Raw genomic sequence first — 14,330 nt, 5'->3', positions numbered from 1 at the left:
CAAGATTGCGCCACTGCACTCCAGTCTGGGCGACAGAGTGACACTCGGTCTCAAAAAAAAAAAAAAAAAAAACTAACCATGGTGTCTGTGTCTGTCTGACATCCGTTTTGAAAATGGCTCCTCTCATTGAATCTCATCTGCACTCATTCAGTTACTTTTCACATGGACCACATGTGCATACACACACACACACACACACACACAGACCTAAAAAAAAAAAAAAAAACTCCAAACTTTCATTTCATAAGCAATAGAAAAGTCATATGTACTTACAAATCATAGCAGACAGCTGCGTAGTAAATGTAAATTTTGTTGTAATGAATTTTTCACTTCTAAGAAGGATTCTAGTATAAGAAGGAAGACACACTGAAAAGTAGTAGAAAACAAGATAATTTCTTAGAGGTTTTGGTTTACCTTCAATTAGAAGTTTATAATATGTAATATTTTTGTAGTCATAAGATCTATTGAATTTAGGAAAGTTAAGTATTTATGCCATGAAATGGATTTTACCTTGAGCACCAATGATTAAAAGGCCAGGTTGGAGCTCAGCAGAAGAGTATGTAATAATGGAGGGGTGAGCAACCTTCTTGTGGAAACATTTAGTCCTTGCCGAAGAGCCGAAGGAATACAAAGATGTCAGTGAACAAGAAAAGTCAGGGTGCTTTTAGGGACTGGGAACCATAGAGGGTAAAGAGGTCAAGAGTAAAGCTTCCACAAACTGAGTGGCTCAAACAATAAAAATTTATCATCTCACAGTCCTGACACCTCCAAGATCGAGGTGTCAGCAGAGCCACGCTTCCTTTGAAGGTGATGGGGCAGATCTTTCCCAGGCCTCTTTCCCAGCTTCTGGTAGTTCCTTGGCTTGTAATACAGAACTCCAATCTTCACATGATGTTCTTCTTGTGTTCAAGGCTCTGGGTCTGAATTTCCCCTTTTGTGAGGACACCAATAGATTAGATTAGGGGCCCATCCTACTCCAGTAATGACCTCATCTTAACTAATTATACCTGCAATGACCCTACTCTTAAATAAGGTCACATTCTGGGTTACTCAGGGTTTGGACTTCAGCATATAAATTTGAGAGGGACACAATTCAAACCATAACAGATAACAAATGGTGAAACTGGCATCAAAACTCAAATCCTCATTCTCTTTTTACAACCAAGCCATGCTGAACACATCCTCAAACTTTTGGGTTTAGAAGGTGAGTTGGTATGGGTAATGTTGGTGTGGAAGAGAAACTGAAGAGAAGGGGGTCATCATCACAAGACTTAGCTGCTTTCTGGTGACATGAAGAATTCTGCTAATTCTGCTGAATCTCACTGAAGTGCCAAACTGGGTATAGGGGAGTCTACTTCTGCAAGGGTTAGCATTTGTCACTCAGTACCGGAGATCCTCTTGGAATTCTACAGTTAGTCCTATGCATGGTCTCTGGGAACCATATTATCTCATAAATTTTAGATCTGGATGAGAAGTTAAAGATCATTGAGACCAATACTCTCAAGTAAGAAAACCAAAGCCCACCCAGAGTTTAGAATAACTCATTCAAGACCATAGAGCCTCGGCATCCTGATTCATAGTGCAGTGCTCTTTTCTCTCACTGGACAACCAGGGGTGAGTAAAATAGGAGATCTCTCTTATCTGTTATGGACACGTTTTTCTCCCCCTACCTTTGTCTCAAGCATCTCATGTGTAAAACTCACTCTTAGCTCATCGTTCTCCCAACTCAACAATAAAGGCAGATACATAGAAAGTGCTCAGTATTTATTAAATGAACTTACTAATGACAGCAGAGAAGCAGCGAGCCTTAAGGATAAACTCTTCAACTGAAATATCCAGGTTGCCTCTCGACTCACATGCCCCTCCCTCTCTACACAGGAGTCCACAGAGCTCTTTTGCTTCTTGTAAGTTGAAGGTAGTGTGTCTTCTCCTCATAGATGTTTCCTCTGAACTGAGCTTGAGGTTCCCAGAATGGCAGCAGCTTCTCTTCTTGCAGGAGATGTGGACACCTCTTTGTGCTCCAGGGCAACAGGACTGGCTATGCCTGGGGGCTGCACTTCCTGCCTTCTGTTAATATTTATATCCGCCTGTAATCCCAGCACTTTGGGAGGCCGAGGCGGGCAGATCACGAGGTCAGGAGATCGAGACCATCCTGGCTAATACGGTGAAACCCCGTCTCTACTAAAAAGTACAAAAAACTAGCCGGGCGAGGTGGCGGGTGCCTGTAGTCCCAGCTACTCGGGAGGCTGAGGCGGGAGAATGGCGTAAACCCGGGCGGTGGAGCTTGCAGTGAGCTGAGATCCGGCCACTGAACTCCAGCCTGGGTGACAGAGCGAGACTCCGTCTCAAAAAAAAAAAAAAAAAAAAAAAAATTTATATCCAATGTCTAACACAGTGCCTAGCACAAGTAACTGAATGACAGACAATGACTATTACTCGGACTACAGGATCCAAGTCAGTTGGGGATGAGAACTTAACTTGCTAATATCTTCCAAATCAAACCCCCAAATGTGAGGTTTAATATACATTTTTTCACATTTATAAGAAACACATTCATTTTAGAAAAACTGAAGAACACAAAGATGTAAAGAAAAGAAAATGTAAATCACTCATAATCTCACTATCAAGAAATTATTCTAATTAATCTTTGGGTGTTTATCATTCCAGATGAAAATATTCATTCCTTGAATAGCTTTTTAAAACCTAATTGGAATTATAGTATATGTATTTTCATAGTCTACATTGACCCCCCGATTGAAGTACATATTGAAAATGCTTTTTCCAAATTTGCAGCTGTCAAAGTACAGAGGAAGGAAGTCTGAAATCTTTTCTCAATCAAAACATGGCAGTCATAGAGAATGGCAGCACCCAAGGCATCCATTGTGCTTGGAAGGTTCATTGTATCCGATGGTGAAAATGCTTCACATCTGTGCTCAAGACAAGAGAGATTCTTTTGCAACGTAACCCTGAAGAAAAGAACACTGTGGGCTATTTTCAGATCTAATATACTTTGTAAGATTTTTTTTGATAATAGGGCACATCTCTGACTCCACATTTTTAGCCACCATCCTGAGGAGACTTGCCAGCTTCTCAAAGTTTACACTTCTACAGGATCCAAGGGAAATTCCTGCCCCCCATGACTTATGCTGAGTGAAAAAAAAAAACCCTGACAAAAATAGTACATATATGATTTTATTTATATAAAATTCTATAAAATGCAAGCTTACCTCAAGTGATAGAAAGCAGATGAGTGTTGGCCAGACAGGGTGGCAGGTAGGGCTGTGAGAAAGGAATTTCCAAGGCATATGAGGACTATGACAGATAAACATTCATTACCTTTAGTGTGATGATGGTTTCACTGATGAATTCTTAGGTGAAAAGTCATCCAATGACAGGCTTAACATATGTGCAGTATGTTATACATCAGTTATACCTCAGTCAAGTTATGGTGACATGCACAAAATGACATGGACAGAATAAAAAGTATATTGCTAAGTAAAATAAGTCAGTCTGAAGGGGCTACATACAATAAGATTCCAACCACACAACATCCTGGGAACATCAAAAGTATGGAGGCTGTAAAAAGATCAGTGGTTGCCAGAGGCTTATAGGGAGAGAGGAAAAGATAAACAAGTGGAATGCAGCGGGTTTTTAGGGCATGAAACTATTCTGTGTGATACTGTAACCGTGAATGCATGTCTTTACACATTTGTCAAATCCCGCAGAATGCACAACAGAAAAAATGAACCCTCATGTAAACTATGGGCCTAAGTTAATGACTATATAAACAGTGGAAACAGTGGAGCCATAAGAGGCTATATGGGAACTCTTTCTCCTTTCGGCTCAATTTTTGTAAAGCTAAAACTGCTCTAAAGAATAAAGGCTATTAATTTTTTTAATGTTTAGAGATGCCAACAACTATAAAATTAGGAGATTCCACCTAAAAGTCTAGATCTCAAGCTCATCCCAAAAGACAAGAAGCTCCAGAAACCCTGCGTTAAGCCTACTCATGGCTACCCAGGATCTCACAGCTAGTGCTCCTCGTCCCCATACCTTGCCACCTGGCCCTGCAGGCCTCACAGCTTTTAACATCTGCCTTCTGTGCTTGGCCTCCCCGATCCTGGCTCCTGGCCAGAGCCCAGGAAACAGTTTCCTTAGAGGGGCGCTTTGATTCCTTTGTCACTATTCCCAAATCTGCATCCTTTCATCAGTTTGGGCTCCTTAAGTCTATTTTAGGTGTAATGGGCCTCACTGATTTCACTAGGGGTTCTCCGAGACTAGTTTCTCCTCTCTCTTCAGGGATTTCCCAGGCAGGGAACGCCTAATTGATATTATTTGCTGATCTCCTCTTCCTTCACTCACTTTTGTCTTATTCCTGCTGTATACCCATTCTCCTTGCAGCAGCAAAATTAGGAAGCCAATGTGTGGAATTTTGTTTAACCCTTTACTCTCTAGCCTCCTGCAGGTCTTCCCTAGCATTAAGCTCTCATTTACTCTGAAAACTTTCTATAATACAATGAAGGAATGATTCACTGCATCATAGAAGGCTTTTAAAGTGTTAAAGAAACAGAAAAAGAAAGTAACTAATCATTACTCCTTCACTCAGAGATAACTACAGCTTACGTGTTGATATTTATACATTCAATCTTTATTCTGGGCATATACATAATTAAAACAAAATGATCATATTACATTCTTTATGATTTTTTCCATTTAACAATACATTATGCATATTTTTCTAATATGATTTTGAAGGGTTATAGAATTCTCATTGGATAATAATTATGATGTCATAATTGATTTAATTTCGCTGTTTTTGAATATTTAGTGTTATGTACAGCTTGTCACTTGTATTAATAATTCTGCAACAAATATCCTTGTCAATTAATCTTTGCCCTCCTCTATGATATTTTCCATGAGTTAAATTCCAAGAAGCAGACTGTTCAACTACATGCTTATTTATTTTTTCCTTTTTTTTTAAACAGGGCCTGGCTCTGTCACTCAGGCTCGAGCACAGTGGTGCAATCTTGGCTCACCACAACCTCTGCCTGCCAGGCTCAAGCCATCCTCCCAACTCAGCCTCCTGAGTAGTTGGGAATACAGGCATGTGCCACCACACCTGGCTAATTTTTGTATATTTTGTGGAGACAGGGTTTCACCATGATGCCTGGGATGGTTTCAAACTCCTGAGCTCAAGTAAGCCACTCAGCTTGGCCTCTCAAAGTGCTGGGATTAGAGGTGTGTGCCAACACAACCGGCCTTACATGCTTATTTTTAATGCTTTTGTTATATGTTCCCAAATTGCCCTCCAGAAAGAATGCACCCACTTCTACTCCCAAAAGCAGAGGGCCCAAGACATAATTTCATATTTAAGCCAAAACTTCAAATAAAAAATATGTTCCACGTATCATCAAAGTTTAAATTTTAGTGAGTGTGGGAGCACTTGTCAAAACGTAAGATGCAAAAACTCAAAGAGAAAAGAGGAATAAAACATGATGCCTTTTTGGAAGATGTCATGATACTAATATTACAATATTTCTGTTAAAATATTACTTTTTCCCCCTCTCTCCAATTGTATTAATCATTCCACAATTGTGGAGGATGTACTATCTCAAAAGGAGAGGGAGACATGGTTTCACTATATAAGCTTTTTGGAATAATAAGAAGTTGAACACAATAACTTCATATTTCAACTATGAGGGTTTTCTTTTAAATCTGGTTATAAATAATTTGATATGGCACCCCCTTAGAATTCATGAAGGGATGAGTCTGCAGGTCTAGTGAAGCTGCATGGTAAGTCTGTTGCCTAAAAGTCTACAGAGCAGGCTCTTCCCAGAAAGGAACGAGGTGCCTGCATGCCTCTGATCATTGCCAGTTGACTCTTCTCTGCATTTCCCTGCCCTATTCATTGTGCCATCCGTATTCACTTATTGTCAACAACATGCTGATGTTACCCAGCCCCTTCTTCTGACCGTATTCTCAACCGTATAAAGCATGATCCGGCTTAATCAACTCAGAGATTAAGAGCTGTGGTCTCTACTTGTTTTTGGAATGGATTCTGGCATTATTTATTTCTATCTTTATTTTTGTTTTTGAGATGGAATCTCACTCTGTCACCAGGGCTGGAGTACAGTGCCATGATCTTGGCTCACTGCAACCTCCGCCTCCTGGGTTCAAGTGATTCTCCTGCCTCAGCCTGCTAAATAGCTGGGATTACAGCCACGCACCACCACACCCAGCTAATTTTTGTATTTTAAGTAGAGACAGGATTTCACCATGTTGGCCAGGCTGGTCTCCAACTCCTGGCCTCAAGTGATCCACCCACCTCGGCCTCCCAAAATGCTGGGATTACAGGCATGAGCCACCACACCCGGCTGGTTTCTGGCATTATTAACATTTTCACTCGTCTCAAAGAACTCACAGTGGCATGTACAGACTTGGTTGATCTTCAAGCATGGGCTGCTGCTAAGGGACATAATTTGGATATGCTAAGGCATAGAAAAATGAGACGTGAAGGAAGATATTTATGTGTGGTATAGTTTGCATTTAATAGGTTGAGCATCCCTTTTTAACTGCTAAAGCACTAGAACTGTAACATGCCCAACCTGCATGTTCACCATGGGAAACGCACAACAGCAGGCTGCAACACGCCCCTAGATACCAGGACTTCAGAGCACAATGGATAATCAGCTTCTGCAGGCTCTGGAAAGAGTGTCTAGTGGGCTGTGAATACACCTGGAGCAGAGGAGAGAGAGGAAAGCTATAGGCCTCAGTGCTCCTTGCTGTGCCCACACAAGTGCTGGACCTCCTTCAAGACTCACAGGGAACACATTAAGAGTTGAGCTAAATTGTGTCTTATAAATGTTCTTCAGTCTAGCCTCTGGGAAATCTGCGTTGGTTAATTTTGTGTGTCAACTTGACTGGACACCCAGACATCTGGTTAAACATTTTTCTAGATGTTTCTGTGAGGGTATTTTCTGGATGAAATTAACATTTAAATGGGTAGACCTTAAGTAAAGCAGACTGTTAGTCATAATGCAGGTGGGCCTCATCCAATCAGATGAAGGCCTGAATAGATCAAAGAATGACCTTCCCCTGAGCAAGAGGGAGTTCTGCCAGCAGACTGCTTTCAGACTTGAATGGTAACCCTTCCCTGGGTCTCCAGCCTGCCAGGCTACTCTGCAGATCTTGGACTTGCCAGCCTCCATAATCAAGTGATCCAATTCTTTAAAATAAGTCTGTCTCTCCAGCTATAAATAACAGTTAACCCTTGAAAAACATGGGGTTAGAAGCGCCAACTCCCCATGAAGTCAAAAATCCAAGTATAGCTTTGAACTCCCCCAAAACTTAACTACTAATAACCTATGACTGACTGGAAGATGTACCAATAACATAGTCAATGAACACATATTTTATATGTATTATGCACTTTATTCTTATAATAAAGCAAACTACAGAAAATTTTACTTAAAAATCATAAGGAAGAGAAATATATCTACTATTCATCAAGTGGAAGTGGGTCGTCATAAAGGTCTTCATCCTCATCTTCACATTGAGTAGGCTGAGGAGGAGGAGGAAGAGGAGGGGTTGGTCTTGTTGTCTCAGGGGTGGCAGAGGTGGAGGATGTAGAGGGGATGGAAGGGGAGGTAGGAGAGGCAGGCATGCTCCATGTAACTTTGAAAAAAACTCCGTGTACAAATGGACCCATGCAGTTCAAACCCATGTTGTTCAGGTGTCACCTATATATATGTGTGTGTGTGCACATATGCATGCACATATACATCTTACTGGTTCAGTTTCCCTGGAGTACCTTAATATGTCTACTCTGCACTTTTCAGTGGAGGATATTCTCAAATGCAAAGAACAAGCTACCTTTTGGAGGCCTAAGTAAGAGCTGCTGTCCTCAGGGAGCAAAACTTAGAATTGAGGACAATAGCCAGACAGAATCCTAAACCTCTACTCCCTCAGGAAGGGAACAATCTTGGATGAGTGAGATACCCAAAGTTGGTGTGTCAAGAGTTGCATGTGGATAAAATATGTGAGGAACCCACTAGATGAAGCGCCCTGCCTACTCCACCAGTGAGGGAAAACAGGTAAACCAAGCATAATGAGAGGTACTTTACAGATTTTCTCCTCAATCCCACAGTTAAAATTGTCAAAGAAGTGAACAAATAAATTAGAGCTGAGCAGAAAATCTTTAGGAGCTGCTATGGACTGAATATTTGCATCCCCTCTCCCTGCTCCAGATTCATTCTGATGCCCCAATCCCATTGGGATGGCATTAGGAGGTGGAGCCTTTGGGAAATGATAAGGTCCAAGGGTAGAGCCCTCATGAATGGGGTTAGTGCCCCAAAAAGAAAAGGCCAGAGAGAGAACTTCCCTCTATAAACCAGGAAGAGGGCCTTCACCAGGAACCTGACCCAGCTAGCACCCTGATCTCAACTTGCAGCCTCCAGACAGAAATGAGAAATCAACGCTTGTTGTTGAAGCGACCCAGTTTACAGTAATTTGTTACAGCAGCCTGAACTATGACAGGAGCTGTGTACATTTGAGAGGTGAAGCCAGCTGGACTTCCTGGGTCGAGTGGGGAATTGGAGAACTTTTCTGTCTAGCTAGAGGATTGTAAATGTATCAATCAGCACTCTAAAAACGCATCAATCATCGCTGTGTCTAGCTAAAGGATTGTAAATGTGCCAGGCAGCACTCTGTAAAATGGACCAATCAGCAGGATGTGGGTAGGGCCAAATAAGGGAATACAAGCTGGCCACCCTAGCCAGAGGTGGCACCCCATTCGGGTCCCCTTCCACACCATGGAAGCTTTGTTCTTTCACTCTTCACAATAAATCTTGCTGTTGCTCACTCTTTGGGTCCACACCACCTTTAAGAGCTATAACACTCACTGCAGAGGTCTGCGGCTTTATTCTTGAAGTCAGTGAGAACACAAACCCACCAGAAGGAAGAAACCCCGGACATACCATCTTTAAGAGCTGTAACACTCATGGCGAAGGTCCGCGGCTTCATTTTTGAAGTCAGTGAGACCAAGAACCTACCGGAAGGAACCAACTCCAGACACACATTTAGCTCCCTGATTAAAACTTAGCATAAACATTTAGCATAAAGAAGACTAAAAGCATAAAGATATGTGCTCCCATTCCCAAAGCAATAAAAGGACCAAAGGAGTGTGCATGAAAGTGTGAGAGTGTGTGTGCGCGTGTGCGTGCATTCCCTCCAAAGCACCAAGCAGTGGCTATTGATGGCAGTATAAAATAATTTTCTCTTCAGGATGTTCAAAAGCAAACCTGGCAGCATGAATTAGATGGCCTAATTTTAAACGTACAAAACACCTCTAGTCCTCTAGTTCTTAATGAACAAACAAACAAAGTGCACCATCAGTGACCTAGACACCATTTCAGTTTTACACTGGAAGCAATAAGTGAAGTTAGGAATGAGTTGAGTCCCAGAGCTAGCCTCAAGTCCAAGCCATGGAGAATATTAAACTGACCTCTCCTCATGACTCTGGCCAACCCTGTGTTCCAGTCCTTCACCCTCTCCACAGGAGAGGGCTGTGCCCCCACCATGCTCTGACCCAAAGCACAGCTGGCCTTCCCTCTTCTCCTCAGCTTGAGGTTATAAACTAACAAATATTATATATATATATTTAAGGCATATATGAAGTTTTAGTATACATACATGTTGTGAAATGATAATCAAGCTAATTAACATACCTATAACATATAGTCACCTTTTTTGTGTGTGAGACAACAATTAAGATCTATTCTTTGGGCAAATTTCAAGTATACAATAGAGTATAGTTAAGTATGGTCACCGGGCTATACACTAGATCTCCAGAGCTTGTTCATCCTATACATCTGAAGCTTTGTACCCTTTCATCAACATTTCCCTGTTTCCCTCACTTCCCATCCCTGACAACAACCCGTATTAGTCTGTTCTCATGCTGCTGACAAAGACATAGCCGAGACTGGGTAATTTATAAAGAAAAAGAGGTTTAATGAACTCACAGTTCCACGTGGTTGCAAAGGCCTCACGATCATGGCGGAAGGCAAGAGTGAAAATGAGAGCCAACCAACAGGGGAAGCCCCTTAGAAAATCATCAGATCTCGTGAGATTTATTCACTACCACGAGAAGAGTATGGTAGAAACCCCTCCCATGATTCAATTATCTCCCACCTGGTCCCTCCCACAACATGTGGGAATTATGGAGCTACAAGTCAAAATGAGATTTGGGTGGGGACACAACCAAACCGTATCACTACCATTCTGCTCTCTACTTCTAAGAGTTTGATGTTTTTAGATCCCATATATAAGTGAGATCATGCAGATGTTGTCTGTCTATGCCTGGCTTATCTCACTTAGCATAGTGTCATCCAGAGTCATCCATCCTGTTGCAAATGACAGAATCTTCTTGCTTTTTAAAGATGAATAATATTCCATTGTGTACCACATTTTCTTTGTCCATTCAACTGTTTATGGACACTTAGCTTGGTTTCCTTTTCTTGGCTATTAGAATAATGCTGCAGTAAACATTGCTCTTCACTTTCTAAATATATTTTCATTTAAAAAAATCATTCAGATAGGCGAACGGAACAAAAGCAGAATAGTACAATGCACCACTCTATGACAACCCCATTAACATTTGGTGACAATCTTTCCAGACTTGTCTACCACTGCCATCCTCACACCGTGATTTTTAGTTTCTTTTTTTTTCTAAATAATTGTTCTTTTATAGGTTCTAAAAGAATTTGGCACTTTGGGAGGCCGAGGAGTGTGGATCACAAGGTCAGGAGATCGAGACCATCCTGGTTAACATGATGAAACCCCGTCTCTACTAAAAATACAAAAAAGAATTAGCCGGGCATGGTGGCGGGTGCCTGTAGTCCCAGCTACTCAGGAGGCTGAGGCAGGAAAATGGCATGAACCCACGAGGCGGAGCTTGCAGTGAGCAGAGATCATGCCACTGCACTCCAGCCTGGGTGATAGAGCAAGACTCCGTCTCAAAATTCATTAATTAAAAATAAATAAAAGAATTTGGACATGTTCCTCTCTCTGAGCCTTTATTTTCATTGTTTATGCATAGTACCTCTCTCTGATCAGTCTGTTGGAAAAATTAAATAAGTTAGTGCCTCTAGTACATAAAAAGTTAAGTTGTCCTTTCTACTCGCCATCTGTTCCTCCTTTCTACTTTCCTTCCTTTTATATTTATGCCTTGAACAAATGTTTATTAAGCACCTGCTGTATGCCTGACCCTGCACTAGGCACCAGGCTCACAAGGATGGGGAAGAAGACAGCCATGGATCCTGCAGTCACGGTACTTATGCAGAGAGAGAGAGAGAGAGAGAGAGAAGAGGAGGGGAGGGGAGGCTTGCAGGAACTCATGGCAAGACCACCAAACCTGAGAGAGTGAGGGAGGGTGTCCCAAGCAGAGGGCACAGCATTACAAAAGCCAAATCATCAGAATGTGGCTCACTGGGTACAAGAAAGGAAGAGTTCATGAGGGACAAAGCTGCAGATTGAGTAGAGACCATGTCAGGAAAGTCCTCATGTTTCAGCTTAAGGAAGCTGAAGGCAGCCCAAAGTTCACTATCTTTTGAGTATTATCGTCTCCCTCACTCTGCCCTTGCTGGGTCTCCCACTGTTTCCATAGCCTCAGTCCCCACTTCTGAGACTCTGCTGAGGGCGTCTTCACTGTTCCACAGCCCTCCCTGCTGTCCCCCTCCTCCCATGAAGTTTGCCCGTTTCCCTCACCATCATGTTCTTCTGTTGCCTCTGCCATTTCCAGTTGACTCTGTGGTGGAGCAGGACACGTACCTTCCTCCAGCAGGGACTGCCACAGTTCTCAGCTCACTTTCCCAGCCAGACTCTTTGGGAGAGTAGCCTGAGCTCCCAGCCTCCACCTGCTCTTTTTCCATTTACTCCTTAACGTACTGCACCTGCGTTCAGTCATCAGCCCTCAACACTCAGTTGAGAGGAGCTGGTGAACTTGTTGTGATTACACCCAGCAGGCACCTGGCCAGTCCTTAGCTTGCTTGGCCTCTTCATAGCTTTCTGACCCCCTTCTCTCCTTTCTTGGTTCACCCCTTTCCCTTGGCTTCCAGGTACCTCATTCTCCTTGCGTCCTCCTTTTTTTCTTCATATTCCTCAGCCATCTTTATAAATCTTTCTCGTCTGCTAGCCCTTCAACGTGTGACTGTCCTTTCCTCACTGCACTCCCTCCAAAATCTGTATCTTCAGCCCACATCTGCTCATGCAGACAAATCTTCTGACTTCCAGCCACTGTAAGCCTGCCACCCCAGGTCCCCACCTTACTGTGACTCAGTGAGGCTTCCCAAAGCCAGGCTTATTGCAGGGAAAACCTGGTTTAACTAGCAAAGAGGTGAATTATAAAATATTGTTAGAAACACCATGGTGGTTTAAATAATGTCTGCCAAAATGATGTCCTCGAGTCCTAAGCCCTGGGACCTGTGAATGTCACTTTATTTGGAAATAAAGTATTTGAAAATATAGTTAGGCTGGGTGCGGTAGCTCATGCCTATAATCCCAGCACTTTGGGAGGCCAAGGGGACATGGATTGCTATCCTGGTCTAGGGTTCTTGACACGTGCATTTTATCATTATCTTACTAGGTCTTAGATTTTTCATCTGGAAAATAAAGGGAATTAGGGCTTGGTCTGCATTATTCTAAGGTCTCTTCCAGCTTCAAAAATTCCACTTCTTTGTTAGATAAAGATAATATTACCTCAAGATTAGACACCATAGTTCTATTGCCAAGTGCAGGCTATTTCTAGATTTTCTACTAATCCTCTAACATAAGTCATTATCTTATTTAATGTCAGAGTCTAGATTTGGCCGAACGTCCATTTGTAGAAGCTACATTTTAGAAACAAATGTACCTAGCTTGCGAATGTAAGCCATGTGGTCATGTGTTATCCTGGTTTCCATGGGAGCATATTTTCCTTTTCAGCTATGGAGGAAGTCAGGGAGGATATCAAGAGCTATTCTACGTAATCAGAGTTGAAAGAAAGTGAGTATGGCACAAAAGTGGGGAGAAGAGAAAATGGCAAACATGGTGGGACATCACTTTGTGAGCTGGTACAAAAAACTTTGGTTTCCATCTTGCTAGCCAACCCTATTGCCTTCTCAGCTTGAACAATTTGATAAAGCAAGCTGCCTTGTGGAAGAGACCCACGTGGCAAGAAATTGAGAGCAGTCTTCAACCAACAGCCAGCAAGTAACTAAGGCCCTCAGTCCAGCAATCCACAAGGAACCAAATCTTGGAAACATCCATGTGAGCTTGGAAGTGAATTATCTCCAGCTGAGCCTTAAGATGACTACAGCCCAGCTGACTTGACTGCAGCTTGTTAGAAATGCGGGAGGAGAGAACCAGCTAAGCCCTGCCTGGATTCCTGATCCACAGAAACTGTGAGATAATACATGTATTTTAAGCTGCTCAATTTGGGGGTAATTTGTTGCACAGCAATATATAACTAATACATTTGATATTGAGAAATCACATATAGTTTGTTATCTGCTACCACAGATATCTAAACACCAGTGACTATCTTATGTTTCTCCCTCTGGTGTTTACTTAATTGCTTAAAACTCCATCTGGTCACCAGCACCTAGCTCTTTGTTTCTAAATACCATTCTCCATTCAAACAAACTAGGGCTCTTGGGGAAATAGTTGATTCCAGGGTTGGGGCAGAAAAAGGCAAAAGCAGAGCCTGAAACATTTTTTGATGCAACAAAGTAAGGAGTGCTCCCTAAAATGATGAAGCAAGTCAAAAGGATACAGAAACCAACTTGAAGAGCCCCCAGTGGTAAAATCTCAAACAATGTGAATAAGAATTTAAATAATAATTGTAATAGATTATAACCCATAGAACAAAATAAATAATTATGAGTTCATACTTATATAAATAAACACGTGAAAAAAATAAATATGTGAGAAGGGACAGCAGAATTTAATTAGTAAATATAGAAAGAATGATGCAAATAGAAAGTAACTATTAGACAAATTCCACAGTAACCATTTTGGATTACATTGTTGCATGACAAAAGAGTGTATTTACATAGTCTCAAAATATCTTCTTATATTTATTGCTTATAAAGAAAAAATAATTTTTTAAAGTGGGGAAATCTGTAAGATACCACCTTAAGCTAGCGATCAAATTTAGCATCACCAGTGATAAGATGTAACACATCAGCATCATGTACATCCTGTTATTCACTAAGAAGGGCACAGCATCACTTTGGCAGTGTTCTTGCCAAAAATGTTTAGCTTCACTCTATTAACATTTATTTTAAAAATCAGGC

Source organism: Trachypithecus francoisi, unplaced genomic scaffold (genome assembly GCF_009764315.1).
Source record: "Trachypithecus francoisi isolate TF-2019V2 unplaced genomic scaffold, Tfra_2.0 Lachesis_group18, whole genome shotgun sequence".
Classification (NCBI taxonomy): Eukaryota; Metazoa; Chordata; class Mammalia; order Primates; family Cercopithecidae; genus Trachypithecus; species Trachypithecus francoisi.
The sequence above is the reverse complement of the archived record's forward strand: the minus strand, read 5'-3'. Positions refer to the sequence as shown.